Source organism: Tetrao urogallus (genome assembly GCF_951394365.1).
Source record: "Tetrao urogallus genome assembly, chromosome: Z".
Taxonomy (NCBI): domain Eukaryota; kingdom Metazoa; phylum Chordata; class Aves; order Galliformes; family Phasianidae; genus Tetrao; species Tetrao urogallus.
The window spans coordinates 40,573,142-40,579,417 of NC_136816.1; positions in this window are offsets into that span (position 1 = coordinate 40,573,142).

Here is a 6,276-nt window from a genome sequence, read left to right on the forward strand (position 1 = left end):
AGCTTTCTACCATGCTGTTATCTTTATTTTTAATTTCTGCATTAAGATGGACTCTGAATGGTGTGGCTTTTAAGGAAAAGAAGGGGAAAGAAAAAAGTTGTCTGCTTTTGAAACAGTGTCTGGAAAAAGAATAAGAGGATCTGTCAGTGCCAGCTTAGCCTGGTTCCAGGTAGTTTCTGTTTGCTGTACTAGATCTTTCTCATACTTTAAAGGATTCAGACTATATTCAGTGACTACTATTACTTTTGTATTAGCTACCTTTGGTAGAATGCCAGGCTGCAGAGTGTCTTCCTTAAAGAAGTAACAGCATTGGAGTCATGCCTTCCATTATTGTGACTAGGTTTTTGTTTCCTTATAAGTTGTTAAATGAGTTTGATAAGAAAGTCTCTGAAGCTGAAATTCTGAAAAGAAAAATGAAGTATTTTCTGTCACAAACATGCAAACACAGTCAGAGCTATATTTGGAAATATTTTTCATAGAGCAGACTTCTTTAACTTCTAAATGTGTATTTATTTATTTATTTTACCTCAGCAGTTCAGAATTAATGACACTTGATATACTTTTCTGAATGTATTATGTACACTACAGAATCTCAGCCTGCTGTGTCACACATTGGTAACATATGCTTCACCAAGACGGTACAGGCCCTATTGATGGTCAGTGAAAAAATTCTGCTGCCTGGTTGTTGAGACTATACAGTTCAAAAAAGTACAGCAGGACGGGACTATCTCTTTGCTTCTGTTCCTCTGCAGGGCTTCTGTGACTTCTTTCTTCACTGCACTTCTCCAACCATACAACCTCTCTTTATGTAACTATAAATTTTAAGGGGATTCAATACACATTTCTATTCCAGTGAAATTAAACGTGAATGGTTTTTTTTTTGTCATTTCCTTAGGAGTTGTCTTTATAAGAGACTTCTAAGGGAGAAAGTGTTGTACAGCTCTAGAGGTTTGTACACTGGCAGCATTACCCCTGTTCCAAACAGAGAATATTAACCAAGGGGATGAAATTTTCAAGCTTGAGTCTTTGCCAAAATTGCTGTTTATTTCTCCTGCCCAAAGTGCCTCCTTACCACAATGAGTTTCAAGCTGCTGTTTCTGTTGGGCAGAGAGAAAAAACAAGAAAGTGGAACTAAAAGACACGTAGCCTGCTCAAAAAATTATCACTTGAAAAGAAGAAAAGCACTTGAGACATGTGGAATTCCAACAGTGCTAAATAATTTGGTGGATAAAGATTACTCTTGCATTTCAAAATGAGAATTGATCATCTCTAGTCTTAGAGAAGTTCATAATTCATTTCAGCCGTGGAGTAGCAAACAGATGTTTCTCAATATATGCTCTTGTGTTTATAATACCTAGATAAGACTGATTTAGGCTGAAGGATCTTCCTGACAAAGCTTTGTTCTCCACGAGCAATTACACCTACCCCTGTACCTAGGTATATATCATCTGGCTGCTTGGGTTGCATCTTGGTTGCTGGTTTTGATTGCAGAAGAACGTAACTGATGTGTGAAACAGGTGTGGGTATGGCTTAAGAGGATTATTATGTCACGAGGTGTTTTCTGCGTGAACACTGAAAAATGAGTAGGTTCAAGTGCAAACTGGAGTCTGAACTGAAGAACTTAACTGGAGCAAAAATTTACACCCATCCCAGAGGACACAGTTTGTTTTGTGCATTAGAGGTATGTTAAGGCATGTGCAGTAGCCTCAGTCAGCTTGATTACAGACACCCCAATAATGATTAGTATGAGCTTGGAAAGCATGGCATCTGGTGGCAGTCTGTTAAGGACCATATTCACGGTCACTGAGAAGTTAGCGAGTAACTTAATTGTATTTTCTTTGTTTACCTTTGCAAAAATTATGTCTTGGTAAGAATAATAAAGGCAAGCAGCAGAAGACTGGGATGTGGGAGCAGGATACAAAATATTTCTTGAACTGTGGAAGAAATGCTTTCTTCTTGCTCTGGACTAATTGATATTTTTAAAGGAGCTTGCAAGATTTATGCTTTCTTAGAGCTATGTCATGGAGATACTGTGCTATTGAATTTGACAACGTTTGTGACATAAACTTAGATCAAACTTAGTATCAAACAGGTGCCCTCAAATGCATGTGTTCAGTTCCAGTTTTTGTCAGCAGCAGCAAGGTTTGAATGTTTGCAGTAGCTGCATTGCGCATCCATACTTGGAAAATGTTCTGAGAATGGTGATTATAGATGTTGCCGATATTTTCATTACTTGCATAAAAAACATCAGTGGCTGTAGTATGAGGCCAGAGTTAGAAAACCTATACCTGATGGAAATGCTCCCAAATTTTTTAATTGAATGAATTGCTGCTTTTAGAGGTGTTTTCAGACCAGACTTTCCCACACAAAGAATTAAACAATAAAATTATTTTAATTGAAACAAGTCATATTTTCCATTTTGAAAGACATGCAAATTGTAAGCTGATATTTCATTTTTATTTTAAGTTATATTGAAGAAGAAAACAGGTAACTAAATTATTTCAGGCTGACAGTGTCCTGAAATCTCTTACATGAGGTGACTGAAAAGATACTTCCAGCAGATTGTATTAAACTCAGAATTGTAGGATGTTCTAAAACTCTGATCTTTGGAACATACTGATTCAGTATTAGTTCAGAGTCTGTCTTGGACACGACTTAAAAGAAAGAAGTGTGGTTCAGGACATTGGTAGTTAACATATATAGATGTTGCTGAGTACAGATTAAGTAAAGTGTTTAATGCACTTTCTGTTTCAGAGGTTAGGATATTTTCATGTAGTCAACAAACATTCTCATGGAGAAAATGTCCAACAGAAGCTGCAGCATATAAAGTGTTGATTCTCTGCAAGTTCCTTCAGTTAGAAAATGAATTGTGTACAGTCTTTAAGCATCTTCTTACAAAGTTCAGCATCTTTACTCATTTTTTTCCCCACTGTAATATGTGCTTTACATTGATGCAAATTCTTTTTGCTCACTGGATTAACTCTTGTAGAAATTTGTTTCTGCTAGAAGAAAAGGTTTTGAGGAACAAACGTAATTTGAAACTACAGAAATTAGAATGGATGTAATAATGGGTTGAATTCTCTGCTGCTACTACATCAGCTATTATTTTACTGGCTTTTATTGTCTTGTGCACTGCAATCACTGGAACAACACATGCAGCATTAGACATAACTTCAGTAAAGCTATATGAAGTTAATGTTAGAACACATCACTATAGCTGCTCAGATTAGTATTTGTTAATCTCCTCCTACCTGATTATTAATGTTTTGTTGACTTATTACACATTCTTTATACAGTCAAATTCTTGTGACATTTAAATATGGAGAAAAGTAAATTGCTAATTTATACTATTTAATTAGCTTGTTTTAAGATAAATAAGCAAAGTAACATAGTAAGGAAGCTTAGAATCTGTTTTACGATCAGAATTTCAGCACTTCCAGTTTGTGCTAGTCCTACTTTATTAGAATATGTAGCTAGAATCTGTGGGCAGGAGTGAATTTTTTACTAAGCAGATAAGTAATTTCTAAACAGTACTGTGTAGTACTGTTGATGAGCAGAAATGAAGGGTATTAGAGAGCTTGTCTGCCTAGGCAGACTCCGCAAGCATTCTTCAGAATGGCAAATACTACAATGCATAAAATGTGACTACTAAAGAATAATGTAAGCAGTGAGTCTTCAGAGACATGATGATTGAATTTTTGTACAAGATTCTGAGGGTTTTTTTGCTATCTTGCCTTCTGTGAGGGAATAATGTTCTTTGGGGTTGGGGGTTTGTATCCAATGGGAAGCAAGTCTTTGCACTGTAGTGTGGGGATTTAAAAAAAAAAACAAAACAATTGTTGGGCAGTTTTGGAAAACAAGCAGTGAAGTGGAATGTAGATGTGATTTTTTTTATATGTTTGTCTTGTTCTGGGGATAAAAGTTCTTCACAGTTAGAACTTTTTTTTTTTTTTAATGTTGTATCAAGGAAAGAAGATAAATCACCTATTCTTAAATGCACTTAATGGTCAAGTTAGCTTCACAGGAAAGTCAGTGTCCCTGGCTAAGATGATTTTTCTTCATTTTTCCCATGTGTTCAGAGTGTGCTTCCTCCCAAACTTTTTGTCTGTTCTTCCAACCAGCAAAAGAAGAATGTAGCAAAGGAGTAGTGAGGTGGCCTCATTTCATGTTTAGATAACTCCTACCTCCCGAAAGGTTCTTCCTGATATTGCCCGTATGGGGAGTTTGTCATGCTCAGCTTTTTTTGAAGCCACATGCTGGGCCTAGATCTTTCAGTGGTAGAAAGCAAGAGCTTTACCTACAGGGCCATCTAGTTTCCTGGAAGAGTTTAAAGCAGGACAGAAGACAAGAAAAAAAAAAAAAAAGGTTTAAAAAAAAAAGCTTCAAGCTGTTGTTAAAGTTGGGAAAACTGCCATAAACTTTTGTTGATCTTTTCCTCTGAAAAAGCAGTGTGTTACTACAAAATGGGGGAAATGTGTGCTTCCAAGAAATTCCCTGTAGACAGTTGATGTTTCTGAAGTATAAACCTAACCCTTTTAGTGGCTTTTATTTAGTGCGTAACGTTCCTTCTCAGGGCATAGTCAATCATAATGAATTAGGGTACAATTTTAGAGTTTATAATTATTGATTTAAAAAGAAAACGTAATTGCTAAACATGTAATAACTGACTTAACATTTTTTGTCTAGCATAGTGTTTTACGTCTACCACACGCTAATACTGTACCTTAGCATCTCATCTGCATTATTTTTTATTCTGTATCTTAAATTACTGTTGCAGTCTTGCAGGCAGTTGCTGGGTTTCTCTATGCCTCCTAGTACGATTCAGTAAGCTACTCAGTATCTCACAAGAGCATAGTTGAAATAACGGGGATGCTTTTTACTCCTATCTGTGCTGGCACACGATGTGTGGCTCTGATCTTTATTTATTTATTTATTAACTTTTCTTAGGAGTCCATACTAGAATTAACAAAGCTGTTAGTTACTGACAGCATATGCTTTTGCATGATGTAACTGTTCTGAAAAGTGTAACTCCTACCTGAAGTTTAATAAGCATCTTTATCTGCACCATCTCAAACCTGCTGCTAATCCTACTGTAGGTGGAGGTAAGGATGAGCCCACAACACACAAGAGGGTGCCTATATTCACAGCACATTTTCTCATTAGAACACACAGATGGTAAAACAAAGAGATTTTCTTGAATAAGGTATCCATATGAGTTGCTTTTGAAATTGGTACATCAGTAATTCAGTAAGATACCCTGAATGGCTGTGAAGAATTAATGTATTTTTTAATTTAAAACAAAAAACAACAAGGTATTGATTATGCTATTACATATAGAAGAGTCACATAAAATTAAACAAGGTACCAAAATTTGATTTTATGAGACAAAATATGTTTATATCTAACATGCTCATTTCCTCTTGTTCTAGTTTCTCTTTTTTGAAATGTCTGTGTTTAAAACTGGGTAGTCATCTTGTAAAATGTGATCGGAAATGTCTTCTTAACTTCATGTAACAAAAAATAATGGATGTCTTAAATAGTTTTAAGTAGCATTAAGATTAATGATAGTAATAGCACTATAGTATTTAAGTATTCTATTAAACACTAATTTTGTAGCACTCTTATATACATCAAATACTATTCTATATAGGGCAAAAATGTTTATTTTATGAAGATATGTGAAAAAAATATTTAATTCTCATGGCTTTCATATTAGGAAAAAAACAGTTTTTAAACAATATTTTGCAAAATTTTTTTCTATGAAATATTCTCAGATACACAGTTGTGACCACTGTAAAATTTATGGAGCTCTCCAATGTTGGTAAGTTAGATAAATACGAAGTTTTGTAGCAGAAAGAGAAAGTAAAACACTGGAAAATAATGTGATAAATGACCGGTGTTCTACAGGAGAGTGACTTTAAAGCATTAAGTTCATTTTTCACTGGTCCTATTTTGTGATAGGTCTTTTTTTTTTTTTTGTCATTGGTAAAGATTAATTATCTATATTTATTTTCCCATGGTGAACATGTATATGTACAGGTGGGTAAGTGGAGGAACTGTGTTCATGTTATGTCTGGGCGGGAATGAACAATGTTCCACATACAGCTGTTTTTATGTCACACTCATGATCTGTGAACATATCTCTTCTGTGGAGTACCTCTCTTAAATCTCTGAATCTAGAAAGATGACAGCCAATGTCTGAATTTACTGAAAGGAGCTTCCCTTCTGTGGCACTTTGCCTTCCTTCCACAATTGCTGGGCAAGTATGTGCACATA